A 15,686-nucleotide genomic window follows, 5' to 3' on the forward strand; every position below is an offset into this window, starting at 1 on the left:
CGGAGTGCGCCCTCCGCGCCGGTGGCCGTCCGCCGCCGCCCCGGCAAGCTCCGCCGGCGCCGCTCCCCTCTCCTGACCCCGTGGCCGCCGCCTCCTCCCCTCGCTGGACCGCCGCAGCTCCCTCCGGCCGCCTCCTCCTTCTTCTTCCCCGACACGTCTCCGGCGATCCTCGGGTTCCACGCCGATCTTGATCTGAGATCCGAAGGTTGACTTTCCCCCTCTAAAATTCATCTAAGTCCCGAATCTACAGTAATTTTCATGGCATGTTCGACGCATCATATCTCCGCTCCATAGCTCCGTTTCGTGCGTGTAATATGTCAAATTGTTCGCGTCAACGAGTACATCATTTCATTCCATTGCATCATATTCATTTGAGCTCATCTTGATGCCTGAATCATCGTAGTAAGAGTGCTTCATGATGTTTTCTGCTGTCTGTTAACAGAACGAGCTCATTTGTCATTTTTGCCATGATTGATGTGTGCATCCTATGAGGTTGATGTCTACATGTGTTTTGAACTATGCTATGTCTTCTTTACAGAGGTGCTTACCATGTATTTTTGTGATCAATGTGGTGACTAGCACAAGCATGCAAACTAGGCATCGTGATGTTGCTGATTTTAGTCCCTGTTCTGCTGTTATTTTGATGCCATGTAAACTTGATGCTACAGAGAGATCCATGCATATTTTGAGATACTTCAGTAAGGGTGTTTTGAACAATAGGTTATTTTCTATCCATTCATGCCCTTTTTTGCAATTATGAAGTAGCCTAGCATGTCTTTTTCGTGCTCTACTTTTGCTTCAAAATGTTTCCTGGCAGATTGTTTACATGTTATTCAATTTGGCCAAGCTTGCTATAGTTGATCCTTGCATGCTATGGACTTGTTCTTGACTTGGTTTGTTTCACAAATATGGCTTCTTGATGATTCTATGCTTATATTGTCATGCAATGACTTCTGGTGAGAGTATCGAGCTTGTTAAGTAGTGTACATGATGTTGCTGTTTTGCTAGGCTGAATCTGTTATTTCGTGATGCTATATAAACATGTTGGTACTAATCATTCTATGCATAATCTGGAGATGATCACTAAATATGTTTTGATATAAATGTCATGCTCTATCCATCCATGCCCCTGGTTGCATTTATAGGTTGTTGTAGCTTGTTCATATCTTGCTCCAAAGTTGCTTCATAATGTTGCTGTCAGCCTGTTAACATTAAGTTACACTTGTTCCCATGTGTTTTGCTAGTGTTCCATGCACCCTATGAACTTGCTCTTGCCATGCTTAGCTTCACAAACATGTATTCTTACTATTGGTTGCATTGCCATGCCATGTATTGCTCTGTAGTGAGTTGCACAAGCTCATCTACATGCCTTCATAATTCTATTTCTTCCATGTATGAATCTGTAATATAACTTGCCATGTTTACGTGAGTGCCATCATATTTTCTGATCCTTTTTGGCTTATGGTCAGTAAGGGACTTTTGATCTATGCTTTGAGTAGATTCATGCCATTTCTTTGTTTGCCATGATAAGTTCCTGTAACATGTTGTTTGATAGCTCTAAACATTGCATCGTGATGTTATTTTCTGCAAAGTCTGAAATTGTTATAACTTGCAATCTTACCATGTGTGTTTGAGTACGTTCTAGTGATTTCTAGAGATAGCTCAGTGTTCATGTTTTGTAATGCTTTACCTGTACATCATGTCCATGCCTTTTGTTTTCTTGTTGAGGTCCTGTAGCATATTGTTTTGGTGCTTGCAATATGCCTAGTTGTTGTTTTGGACAGCTTGTCCTTTAAACTTATTTCATGTGTGTGTGTTGAACCGTTGCTCCGTTTTGAGTGTGCTCTATATGAAACTTGCTTAGAATTGCATGTAGCTTCATATTATCATGTTGCATCCTTGTTTTAAGGTGTTTGCTTGATGTTTGGGTGCATTTTGCATCAATGCCATGTTTGTCTTGTTTTGCTCATATCTTCTAGGCCGTAGCTCCGAACTAAATGAACTTTATATGTAACCTGACTAGAATCTCGTGTAGATCATCTTTGTGCATCTTAACTTTCTGTTTAACAACTTGAACATAAGGTTTATTCAGATCTGGACCAATTTCGAAATATGCATATGAGGACTTACGAATTGTTATATGTTGTTCCGGCCTCATTTAAACTTGCCTTAGTGTGTTGCTCTTGTTTGCATCATCTCTTGCCATGAGTAGCTTCATGTAGCTTTGTCATGCATCATGCTTGTTGTGCATCATGCCTTGTTCATGTGTGGTGTGTTTACCATGTTGTGTGCTTCTTTTCGATAGTTCCTGTTTCGTTGCGATCGTGAGGATTCGTTCGTCTACGCTTGGTTCGTCTTCGTGGCTTCATCTTCTTCATGGACTCGTTCTTCTTCCTTGCGGGATTTCAGGCAAGATGACCGCTACCCTGGATCTCACTACTATCATTGCTATGCTAGTTGCTTCGTTCTATCGCTATGCTGCGTTACCTATCTTTTGCTCATCAAGCCTCCCATATTGCCATGAACCTCTAACCTTTGACACCTTTCCTATGCAAACTGTTGTTTGGCTATGTTACCGCTTTTGCTCAGCCCCTCTTATAGCGTTGCTAGTTGCAGGTGAAGTTGAAGATTTCTCCATGGTGGACAGGATTTTGGTTGGGATATCACAATATATCTTATATTATTAATGCATCTATATACTTGGTAAAGGGTGGAAGACTCGGCCTTTTGCCTAGTGTTCTGTTCCACTCTTGCCGCCCTAGTTTCCAGTATACCGGTGTTATGTTCCCGGATTTTGCGTTCCTTACGCGGTCGGGTGATTTATGGGACCCCCTTGACAGTTCGCTTTGAATAAAACTCCTCCAGCAAGGCCCAACCTTGGTTTTACCTTTTGCCTCACCACCACCTACTTTTCCCTTGGGAGTCGCTCTCTTGAGGGTCATCTTTATTATAGCCCCCCCCGGGGCCAGTGCTTGTCTAAGTGTTGGTCCAAACTAGAGCATCGTGCGGGACCATTTCCTTGGCAACTTGGATTCGTCGGTTCCTGTACGCTTCGCTTATCCGGTGTTGCCCTGAGAACGAGATATGTGCAGCTCCTATCGGGATTGTCGGCGCATCGGGCGGTTTTGCTGGTCTTGTTTTACCATTGTCGAAATGTCTTGTAAACCGGGATTCCGAGTCTGATCGGGTCTTCCTGGGAGAAGGTCTATTCCTTCGTTGATCGCGAGAGCTTGTCATGGGCTATGTTGGGACACCCCTGCAGGGTATAATCTTTCGAAGCCGTGCATGCGGTTATAGGCAGATGGGAATTTGTTAATGTCCGGTTGTAGATAACTCAACACTAGATCCAAATTAAAACGCATCAACCGCGTGTGTAGCCGTGATGGTCTCTTTTCGGCGGAGTCCGGGAAGTGAACACGGTTTCTGGGTTATGTTTGACGTAAGTAGGAGTTCAGGATCACTTCTTGATCATTACTAGTTGACGACCGTTCCTTTTGCTCTCTTCTCGCTCTTATTTGCGTATGTTAGCCACCATATATGCTTAGTCGCTGCTGCAACCTCACCACTTTACCCCTTCCTTTCCCTTTTAAGCTTTGCTAGTCTTGATACCCATGGTAATGGGATTGCTGAGTCCTCGTGGCTCATAGATTACTACAACAACAGTTGCAGGTACAGGTTATGTGATGATCATGACGCGAGAGCGATGTTTGCTTGTCTTGAAGTGCTGCTTCTACTTCTTCTTTGATCAGGGATAGGTTCCAGGTCGGCAGCCTGGGCTAGCAGGGTGGATGTCGTTTGAGTTTCTGTTTGTGATTCATCCGTAGTCGGATGATGCTCTGATGTATTGTGATGTTGTATTCGTGTGGCATTGTATGCCTCTTGTATGTATCCCCATCTATTATGTAATGTTGATGTAATAATATCCACCTTGCAAAAGCGTTTCAATATGCGGGTCTATCCTTGGTGGGACCTTCAAGTTCCTTTTGGATAGGGTCGCATATTGGGCGTGACACGTATACTTACCTTGTGGTCTTGAGCTGACTTTGAAGGAGATGAACCTGAGAAAATAGGGTTAGATAACATAGGAACATCTACTAAACAGAGCAAGAACAGGAAACCACAAGAGTACAAGACTGGGATGAAATGTAGTGAGTGAGTACTTAGTACTCTATTTGGATATTAACATGTCCCCAAGAGATAAAGATATGCAATGAATTCCAAAGATTTTCTTCCCTTAGATGTCTTTCTCCCCCTGAATTTGATATTGGATAATGGGAGAAGATAGGGTAACAGAAAATCAGAGCAAATGACACAAAGAAACATCTTCTACTAACATGTCTTTCCCATCTTAAAGACATGTGACTTCTCTCCTCTTTGAATACCAAGCATCTGGGAAGACTAAGAAGTCTTTCTCCCCCATAGGGTCTCTCTCTCCCTTTGATGTAAGTAAGCTTTGATATGATCTCTCTCTCCCCCTTTGATATCAATTTCCAAGAAGGGATCTTCTAGAGTATGAGTCAAAAGGTTTGGTCCTTGAGTCACATGACAAAGCAGCATGTAGAATCTGATGCAAGTAGAGGATAAGAATCATTGAGTGGAGCTAGATCAGAAATGCAGGATGCAAATGACAAAATGTTTTGTCAGTAGTGAAATTGGTAACACCGAGTCTGTTTCTTCGTTCACACCGAGTTGTTTTGGTCTAGCCGATAGTAAAGATCGGTGAGGCCGAGTTCAACACAGAGACAAATTTGTCATCTTAGCTCACTAAGCAAATAGGATCTCACAAAGATTTGTAGGGAATAAACTGAAGGATTTGCAATGAATTAAATGCAGGGAATGCAAAAAAAATAACCGAGAAAAGAAATGAAATCTAGATGAAGTTTTTTTGAAGGGGAAACAAACATGCAATAGACAAATGCAAGAGCATAGAAAAACACTAGAGAACTTCATCTATTATTGGTCGGTGACGAAGTCACCTATTTTAGAGTATATTGACTTAGGAGTCAAGTGAAGACACTTAATCATAGGTCATACTCATCATCTAAGCTCAAAATGGGGTTGCCATTTTTCGTTTAAGCGCTTTAATGTATTCACATCTTGTTGAGATGTTTTGACCCATGTCTTGGGGTAAAGCTTCTCTAATATGGAATGACATACCTTGGTGGTGGTTGTCGGAATTCTGGATATGGGGGTACCCAGACTTGCTTGCATATGGCCCACTACGCGGCTCCATCGACGGCCTGGTATGGCCCAGCTTCAGCATCAACAACTCAAGACCCTCACGAGGGGCCAAGCCTCGCGAGGCGGACGATGCCAAGACCCCTGAGGGGATCGGCCTCCTCAGGCAGGCTCCCGAAGGATGGAGAGTTCTATGAAAGGTGCACCTCACGAGGCTCAACTGACATGAGCCATGACGACTAAGGCCATGCGGGTGCCAGGCGGGCGGCAGCAGGCGCAAAGCGCCAGTTTCCTCTTTGGTGCAAAGGAGGCAAGCGGCAGGTGCGGAGTCCCAAGGAATCAGCCAAAGGTTTCCATTCTGGTGAAACAAGACCAAGACCGCCAGGACGGCAGGACGGAGGTCATCACCGAGCCCACCGTAGCGTCACGACTAGAGGCTTTTTGCAGGCGAAGACCACTTTAGTCAGGATAGGATGTACTACTTGTCCCGCTTCAAATCTGGTCATTGTGGGATCCCTTCCCGCCGACATTTGGGAAGAGGACCAAGGCCACTATAAATAGGACTTAGCCACCACAAAGGGGGGGGGGGCGAACAGAGCAAAGCTATCCCGCCTCACCAACTCTCTCGAGCTCAAGAACACCTCACCCCCTGAGGCCAGTTCATCCACTGTACTAGTTCATCCTCAGCCCTTCGAGGCAATCCACCAAAACGCTGGAGTAGGGTATTACGTCGCAAGGTGGACTGAACCAGGATAAACTGTTGTGTCTCTCTATCCATTGGAGCTCGACGTGCTAGGCTTAGGGAGATCGCGAGTAGCCAGGCTAGGTAGGTTGAGATCTCCGCACATACCCCAGAGTTTGAACATATCAAGGGTTTGCGGAACCCGAAATCCGACATTTGGCGTGCCAGGTAGGGGTGCGTCGGATCTTCTCTTCCGCCGATCGATCCACCACTGCTCCACTAGCACCAAGGCCGACGCTCCGAGAGCCCACGTTGAGCACTGGGTTGTCCGGGCCTCCTCGGCCGCACCTGCCAATGAGGAAGACCTCCACTCCGCTTTGCTCATGGCCTGCACTCCGCCTGGGGCCATCAGCTGCGGGAGGCGCGCGCCGCCGCCCACTCCTCCGACGCCATGCCGCAACCGCACTGCTGCGTGATCTTCAAGCTACATCGCGGCAATAGCACCGCACACTCACCGGGAGCAGGCGAACATGTGAGCCGCGATCATCGTGGCCCGAGAACTGCTGAGGTGCAGGCTGGCGGAAAGTGGCCGCGACACCCTGCTGGAGTGAGTTGCCGAGCTGCTGGACGCAGCCAATGGGGCGCAACACTGTTCTGCACCCTCCCCACATTGCAGGCCGTGGCGGGGGCACGCGCTCACCCTCGCCACTCCCGCGCGACTCACCCCTGGGCTCCTGTGGAGCCTCTCAGCATCGGCCAGCCTCACGGTGCGGCCCGCACTACGTCGACCATGCCACCGTAGGTCGGGTTGACTCCAGGCAACCTCCCCTCATGCCATGCTAGGGCACCAGCCCTCAGTCATCAGGGCCCGATGGCAACCGAAGAAGACGGGAGCATGAGGCAACCTATCAGCGACGGCGCGACCACCCTGGAGGCCTACGTACCCGTCGCAGTGGACCTGAGGTCCGCGCCGGGAGAAGGCCCCAGCCGACCCCCCACGCCAGGCTTGGCGCTGGAGGTGCACGAAGCCGAGGCTCTTAGTGAGCCGCTGCAGGGCTTCACCGACATCTTCGACAGCAACAACCACTGGGTATAGCTAATACCTCAGGAGCATGCATGTGCTAACCATGGATCGCAGGTGAACCAGGGCGCAACTACCACTAGGGCTCCCAAGGCGGCATCCCAGCTGCAGGAACACGAAGGGCCTTGGGAGCGGCGTGGGGGGAGCCTGGGGCCAGGGCCTCCCTCGTGCCGCGTGGAGCAAGACGCTGATCGAAGGTAGGTCCCCTGATAGGGAAGGCGCCAACGAGCCCTTCCCCCCGGTGGAGGGCCTATGGTCGCCGAGGATGCCGCCAGCGTCCCCCTTGCCCCTTGATCTCGTTCTGGTTTCCGGTCTCCCCAATGGTGGTCGGGAGCGGCGTAGGGCGGGGTCCTCGCCGGGCGACATGAAGCAAGGCTCCGGTCTATCAAGGTGTCCGCTCGTGACACTCTCAGGTAATAATGAGTGGGGATGTACACGCCCCGGAGTCTCCTGAGTGCCGCCTTGGGGCCTCACGGGGGCTCCCACCCACGTCCAAGTGGAAGCACCATGCTCCGCGCTGGCCATTGACACTGTCCCCCAATGACTATGCCCACGCCCAGTGGAATCACTTAGCTCCGCACTGGTGAGAAGACCTGAAGACTAGCTAGGCGCCGGACGTAGCCGTTTGCTTTTCCCTCTCTTCTTGTACCCAATTCACTGGCTTTTTGGAATGAACTTGTCTCTTGTGTGTTTATCAAAAGAAAAATGGGGGGAGTTTTCTTGTCTTGTGTCGATCTCTCGTTTCCTGGTTTTGCGTTTTTAAGCGGGGTTCGTGCGTTCTGCCCCTCCCCCGAGCGCCTCGTGAGTGAGGGCTGGCTGCGGTGCGCGCACATCAAGCATGATCTAGCTGGCCTCAAGCCTGCAAGGGCTTGCCCCCCAAGAACCGGGGATGTAGCCACCACGCGTGCACCTAGCCGTGGTCCGCCAGTTGGTCCCTCGTGAAGCCCTCCAGGACAGGTCAGCAGGTTCCTAGGGAGGGCCAGACCCCCACGAGCCCACGCAGGCTCGCCTCAAGAGGACAAGTGTTACTGCAGCTTCAGGGCTCACACGAGGCCCGCAGAACCAAAGATAAGTCATAACAGCCATCCTGCCTGAGGTTGCGAACCCGAGGGGACGCACTGCAGGTGCTACTTCAAAGGCATTTCATAATTATATATACATCGTAAGGGGATCCCCCTTTTAAAATGCTCTCACAAGGAAGTGTTCAAGTTTTGTCACACAGGTTAAGGCAAAAAGAAGTGCGGGCCTAGCTGGGTGCGCCCTCTTCGTCACCTTCATCCGCGCCGCTCGCTCTGCCCGAGTCGTCGCAGCCACCCTCTTCATTACCATCACCCGTGTCACCTGCTCCGGTCGCGAGCGCGACCGTGTCATCCTCAGAAGCAAACTCTTTCACCAGAGTGTCCACGTGGTCGTCCACCGACCTGGCGAGTCTGTCCTGAGTAGCCGCGGGCACGGGGGCTATCACAAAATCAAATTCAAAGTGGGAGTCGCGGATGAGGAGGTTGTTAAAGACATGCGAGAACGCGCGCCCAAGAAGGCCCCGACTCCTCTCCTCAACAAGCTTGTGAGCCTCCATGGCCCAGTCCTCCAGGCGGGTCACGATGTCGATGAAGAAGTGGAGGTGGCTGGCGTAGTCGTTCTCGTGCGAATGAGGAGCGCTCTCGTGACAGATGGTGTCCAAGGCACGATTGGCCCTGGATCGGAGATCCTGGAGCATCGAGCAATGCTCGCGTTGCAGCGTTAGATGCCGGTTTGCTTCATTCGCAGCCCTTTCCGCGAGGGATGCGGTGTCCTTGACTTGCTGCTGAAGGGAGGATAACTCAGCGCAAGTAGAGGTCAAGGCGGATTCGGTAGAAGTCAGAGCCTCCCTGGCGGCGTTCTCACCCTATTCCGCAGATTCCAGCTTTTCTTTCAGGGCGGAGGTCCTGCCCTCAAGCTCGTCCCTGAGCAGCTCCAGGTCCATGTGCGCCTTTTCCACCCTCTCCTCCACCTCAAGCTGGACCCGGGCTTCTTGGGCGGTGACGGCATCCTCAGCCACAACAGCCTAGCGCTCCCTCACCTCCAACCTCTCCAACTCCAGGCTGTGCTCCACAGCCTCCAGCGCCAGGTCATCTTGGCGCTTCAGAAGCTCTGCCTCAGCGAGAGGCACTTCACCCGGCAACGCGGCCAGGAGGGCACGCCGCTCCTCGATCTCGTACTCCAGGGTAGCATTTTAAGACAGGAGCTCCCGCTCTCGCTCCTCAGCTGCCTCGCGACAGCGATTGGTGGCTTCGGCCTCCTCCAGGGCACGGGCGCAAGCCTCGCGAGAATTTGCGAGGGAGGCTGCCGCGAGTGCATCGGACTGATCATGCTGAAGCCTCCCGAGGTTGATGGCGGCTGTCGATGTCAAAACCGGCGGATCTCGGGTAGGGGGTCCCGAACTGTGCGTCTAAGGCTAATGGTAACAGGAGGCAGGGGACATGATGTTTACCCAGGTTTGGGCCCTCTCGATGGAGGTAATACCCTACTTCCTGCTTGATTGGTCTTGATGATATGAGCATTACAAGAGTTGATCTACCACGAGATCGTAGAGGCTAAACCCTAGAAGCTAGCCTATGATTATGATTGTTCTTGTCCTATGGACTAAACCCTCCGGTTTATATAGACACCGGAGGGGGCTAGGGTTACACAGAGTCGGTTTACAGAGAAGGAGATCTACATATCTGAATTCCCAAGCTTGCCTTCCACGCAAAGGAGAGTCCCACCCGGACACGGGATGAAGTCTTCAATCTTGTATCTTCATAGTCCAACAGTCCGGCCAAAGTATATAGTCCGGCTGTCCGAGGACACCCTAATCCATGACTCCTCAGTAGCCCCTGAACAAGGCTTCAATGATGATGAGTCTGGCGCACAGATTGTCTTCGGCATTACAAGGCGGGTTCTTCTCCAAATTCTCCAGAGTACCTGTTGTAACGAGCAGTGTCCGTCTTCCCATTAATGTTGCACTCATCAGCTTTTGTGCTTTAATAATGGCTATCTCCACGTGTCAAGAGAATGCGAGAAGTCGGGGCATTTTTACATTTGCCACCCTGACCATGTAAGTAAATCGTCTATTTAAAGAGACGGGGATCCTCAGATCCAAATCACACCATCTCCTCCCAGCGAGTATCCATCAGAGCGCGCCCAAAAATCTCCATCCCATCATGGCCGGCCGTTGCGGTTCCTCCTATCGCTCCCGTAGCACTAAGCCAGGCGATTGGGAGAAGTGTTCCGTTCCCCATAGCCGATTGGTAGAGTTGCAGACCCAGGGGTTTCTCCCGCCCGCATACATGGTCCCCGTCCGAGCCGGACTAGCCACTTATAATGGCGGGGAGCAAGCGGAGAGTTTGCCCAACCCGTCCAAGGGGGAGCGGGTATGCCTTGTCCCTTACTTGCTGAGGGGACTTGGATTTCCAATCCATCCGTTCCTCCGCGGGCTTCTGGAGTTCTATGGCCTCCAGCTGCATAACTTCACCCCCGCCTCCATTTTACACATCGCAGGGTACGTTGCCTTCTGTGAGCTATTTTTGGGCTGCGAAGCTCATTTCGAGCTGTGGAAGAGGCTATTCTGCCTCGTACCCCGTACTTAGGAGGGGTCGATATATCAAGTGTGCGGAGCCGAAATATGGCGCATCGTCGGGACCGAATACATGTCCGGTACTCCGAAGAAGACATCTGAAGACTGGCCTTCGGAGTGGTTCTACATGGAGGATGTCCCCCTTTCGGACCATATTCGGATGGGCCTTCCTGAGTTTGTAAATGCACCGTTGAAGAAGCGCCACAGCTGGCGCCCCCGGAGCCCTTAGGAGGAAGATAAGAGAGAGGTCCTTTTCTGGATGGACAGGATAAAGATGCTGGCCAAATCAAGACTGACAATAATTGAGGTTATGTCAATATGTTTAATGCGGGGAGTGCAGCCACTTCAATATCGGAGGAAACCCATGTGGCACTTCAATGGAGAAGACGATGCCACCCGCTGCAGCCGTAAAGGTCCGGACTCTGCCACTGTTCTGGCGAAAATACTGTCCGATTTGTACAAAGGAGAAGAAGAGGAGTTCATCTGTATTAAGCCATGGGATCGATTCTCCATGTACAACCCCCCAAGCTGGGTGAGCTGCTATCTTCTATTCCAGTCTTTCCCGCATTCTTTAGCACAAATATTTACCTTGCCAATTCATAGCAAGAACTGCGAAAAGCTATGAGGGAGATTCATAGCCCATCTCCACAGCCAGAGGACCCCGACCGGACCCTCGACCCCGGACTTGAAGAAGATCCAGACATATTTGTGGAGCTTGTCGACAGGACATTTTATCAGTTAAGCCGTGACGGTGCCTTGGTGGCCATCATAGCTGATTATCCTGGCCTACTCCCTGTACCACATGTAAGTAAAACTGGAGTCCCAACTTCCAAGAAGGATCCCCTCTTTGCGCCTTACCCACCGCACATGTATTGCGTTTTATAGGGAAGGCCATCGGGACGCCGCGCCGAACCCGCGGTGACTCGTCAACAAGGGGCATCGAAGCCGGGTAGGCTTAAAAGGAAGGCGGTCAGGACCGAGACGCCGTTGCAGAGGTATGATTAAAAACCTGCTACGTAATTCTCGTCTTTAAAATATAACAATGTCCATGGTTTCCTGGCAAAAAAAGCGCTCGCCAGACTATGTCCTGAGAGCCTGCCGGCCACGCCTCCACCAGCCGGACTCCGAGGCCGGATTCAAGGGCGGAGGTCAACGCGGGGACAACGCCGGACGATCCTCCTATAGAGGATGCAGATAGATTATCCACTACAAACTCCGAAGTGGAGGGTGCCATGAATCATAGGCGCCGACGGGCCACACTATGCGACCCTAACTTCTCTGAAGAGGCTTTCAATGCCTTCAACTCAGGGGACACGTACATCCGAGCTGCTCAAGATGGCCTCGCCAGAGCCATGGACAAGTATGTAAAGGATATACGAGTAAGAAAATCTGATAAGTATGTATTTCAGTAACCCCTGAGACTTGAAACAGTTGGCACAACAGATTTAAGGATCATTGTATGCATAGGTTCTTACAAAGAAGAATACCCAGCTGTCTATAGAGCTGGAGGAGTGCAAAGCCCAGCTGCGGGCCGCAGTTGCCGGAATGGAGGAGTCCAAGAAGGCCCCATCTGGTAATACTTGTCTTGATTAGAACAAATGTAATGACGTGTACCAGTTAGTATTCGGGATTAATGCAAATCTAACAATAGATTCTGCAGACAATCCCGGAGGTAATCTGAAGATCTTACCGGGGGATGAGCAATATGCTGAACAACAGCTAAAGGCTGGCGAGAGCCTGCTTATGAAGTTTATACGGGGGAAAAATGATCTCCAGGACACGAAGACCCGGCTGGACATTGAATTAAAAGATGTTCGGGCCCAGCTTGCTGACTCCGTGAAGGAGAATAAGAGGCTTCGACGCAACATTTTAAGTAAGTGCTTGAACGAACCTTTATAAAGTTCGGCGAAGAAGCGGGCTAACAGAATTATGTCGGTAGATATGCTGACAAGTCGTCCCGAAGAGGAGATGCCCGGATCTGCAGGCGATCTTCTGCAAGAGCTCTCACAACTGCACGGACAAATTCGGCAGGTGATGCAGGGTATTGCCCAGGCCTTCTGGCCGTCCGCATCCCTGCCTAGAGGCATGGGAGAGCTCGTGGAGATGCTCAAGGGAGCACGGTGGCGCTTCTAATTATGGAAGATATTGTCCTGCCGAGAAGGTGCAAGGGAGGCCTGGGCCATGGTGAAGACACGATACACCAAAGCTGACCCGAACCACATGGCCGAGGTCGGACCTGTAGGGTCGGATGGGAAGGAGATCCCTGTTAGTCTGGTATATGACCAGGTTGCATTAGCCGCGAAGTATCCCCAATAGGATTGTAGGCTAGACAGCCTGTTGGATGGTGTAGAAGAAGAATTTAGTCAGTCTAAGTGACTTTGTACTTCAAAGGACATATTTTGTCCCTAGCCGGATTGTAAATCATTTGTCTTAGCGCACCTTTTCGCTTCAACCTCTGGACCCGATAGTCCGGAGTGTATCCGAATACCCGCTCAGTTATGTAAAAACTGGGGCACGCGTGGAAACTAGGCATAGGTGTCATAAGTGCTTGAATAGACAAGTACCCAACTAGCTATGTTATATTACATGGATAGTAAGAAACATCTTCCAGGGAGAATAGTTCCGTTAAGGGTTCCTTTCCCTGGGTATGCATGCATTAACGTGCATGTCTAAACTGCAAAAAATGATGCAGGATATAAGCATCTGGGGGCATGTATTGCAATAAGTGAGAAACATCTTTTGTTCACCGATCGAATATTCCCTTAAGAACGCTAGCTTTCGACTTCACCCAGTCTGAGGTACACATCCGGCTGACCCAGCAGTAACAATCACAGAGGTGCTCCCCTTATGCCCTAGCCGAATTAACGGGAACGTAGGGCATAAACACAAGAGCCAGGTAACCCAGCTTGGCCAAAACTTAAGTCATATCGATTTCTATAATGGTGAAAAAGGTACATATGGAGAAATGACGCATATGTGGTGGGTATAAAGGCCAGAAGATAATTATATTAAGCTTCTGTATAAGAAGCCCCCAGGTATATTGAGCGCACATAGCGCGGTAGGAGTGTGCAGTCGAAGCATACTTGAAGCTTTTAAGGCTATATAAAAAAAGAAAGAGAGAGAGAATATAACTTAAAAAAGAAAGGTGGAGGTAAGGAGACGAACACAGAGTTCGGCACTAGGCGTAGAACTTTGGAGTCTGGCCGCGTTCAATGGGTTCGGCTCGAGTCGATTATCTGATGCATCACGCAGAAGGTACGCTCCTCTGGTGAGAACTTTATCAATGATGAAGGGACCCTCCCACTTGGGCTTGAGCTTGTCCTTTTTCTTCTCTGGTAAGCGTAGAACGAGTTCGCCAACGTTATAAGTTTTGGCCCGTACTTCCCTGCTTTGATACTTTCGAGCCTGATTCTGATAGAATGCGGAACGGGCCTTTGCGACGTCACGCTCCTCCTCCAGGGCATCTAAACTGTCCTGCCGATCCAGCTCGGCTTCTCTCTCTTCGTACATGCGCACTCAAGGTGAGTCATGAATGATATCGCAGGGTAGCACTGCCTCTGCGCCATACACCATAAAAAATGGTGTGTATCTGGTGGTGCAATTTGGCGTGGTCCGCAGCCCCCATAGTACAGAGTCGAGTTCTTCGACCCAGTGCGTATCTGATTCCTTCAAGGATCGCACTAGTCTGGGTTTAATGCCGCTCATAATAAGACCATTTGCTCATTCGACTTGACCGTCTGTTTGGGGGTGATAGAGGGAGGCATAATTGAGTTTAATGCCCATTTTGCCGCACCAAGTTTTTACCTCGTCGGCTGTGAAGTTTGAGCCGTTACCGGTGATGATGCTTTGGAGGACACCGTAACGGTGTACGACCTCGGATATGAAGTCTATCACCGGTCCGGACTCGGCTGTTTTAACTGGTTTGGCTTCTATCCATTTGGTGAATTTATCCACCATGAAAAACAAGTATTTCTTCTTATGTCTTCCTCCTTTAAGGGGTCCAACCATATCGAGCCCCCAGACCATAAAGGGCCAAGTTATGGGGATTGTTTGGAGAGCGGTAGGTGGCATATGGCTTGGATTTGCAAAAAGGTGGCAACCGACGCAATGTCGGACAAGATCCTGTGCGTGAGCCCGGGCTGTCGGCCAGTAGAAACCTGTACGGAAGGCCTTTCTTATGAGTCCCCGAGCTGCAGCGTGGTGGCCCCTGAGTCCGGCATGAATTTCGGTCAGGAGCTGCCGCCCTTCCTCTTCGGAGATGCACCTTTGGACCACTCCAGTCGCGCTTTTCTTATAAAGCTCTCCCTTGTGGACCTTGTAGGCTTTAGGGCGCCGCACAATGCAACGTGCCTAATTTTGGTCCTCAGGGAGTTCTTGCCTATTTAAGTAGGCTAAGAAGGGTTCAGTCCACGGGGCGATGACAACCATGATCACGTGGGCCGAAGGTGTTATTTTGGTGGCGGAGTCTCCGATTACGTCAAAGTGTTCGGGATCTGGGGTTGTGTTCGGATCCTGACTGGTATTGCCAATCTCCCCTTTCCACACCATGGATGGCTTGAACAACCTTTCCAAGAAGATATTAGGTGGGACGGGGTCATGCTTGGCGCCGATGTGTGCGAGGATATCCGCCGCTTGATTATTTTCCCGGACCACATGGTGGAATTCGAGCCCCTCGAACCGAGCTGACATTTTGAGGACGGCATTGCGGTAAGCCGCCATTTTTGGGTCCTTGGCATCGAACTCTCCATTTATTTGAGATATTGCGAGTTTGAATCCCCACACACTTTTAGGCGTTGAATGCCCATGGAGACTGCCATCCGAAGACCGTGCAACAGAGCCTCATATTCGGCTGCATTGTTGGAGTCTGTGTATAGTATTTGGAGTACATATTGGACTGTATCTCCGGTGGGGGACGTCAGGACAACGCCTGCCCCCAGACCAGCCAGCATCTTAGAGCCGCCAAAGTGCATGATCCAATTGGAGTATGTGCCGTACTCTTTAGGGAGTTCGTCTTCTATCCATTCGGCGATGAAGTTAGCCAGTACTTGCGACTTAATGGCTCGCCGTGGTTTGTATGTGATGTCGAACGGGAGGAGCTCGATAGCCCACTTAGCAATCCGGCCCGTGGCATCGCGGTTATTGATTATATT

This window comes from Triticum dicoccoides, chromosome 7B, assembly GCF_002162155.2.
Source record: "Triticum dicoccoides isolate Atlit2015 ecotype Zavitan chromosome 7B, WEW_v2.0, whole genome shotgun sequence".
Classification (NCBI taxonomy): Eukaryota; Viridiplantae; Streptophyta; class Magnoliopsida; order Poales; family Poaceae; genus Triticum; species Triticum dicoccoides.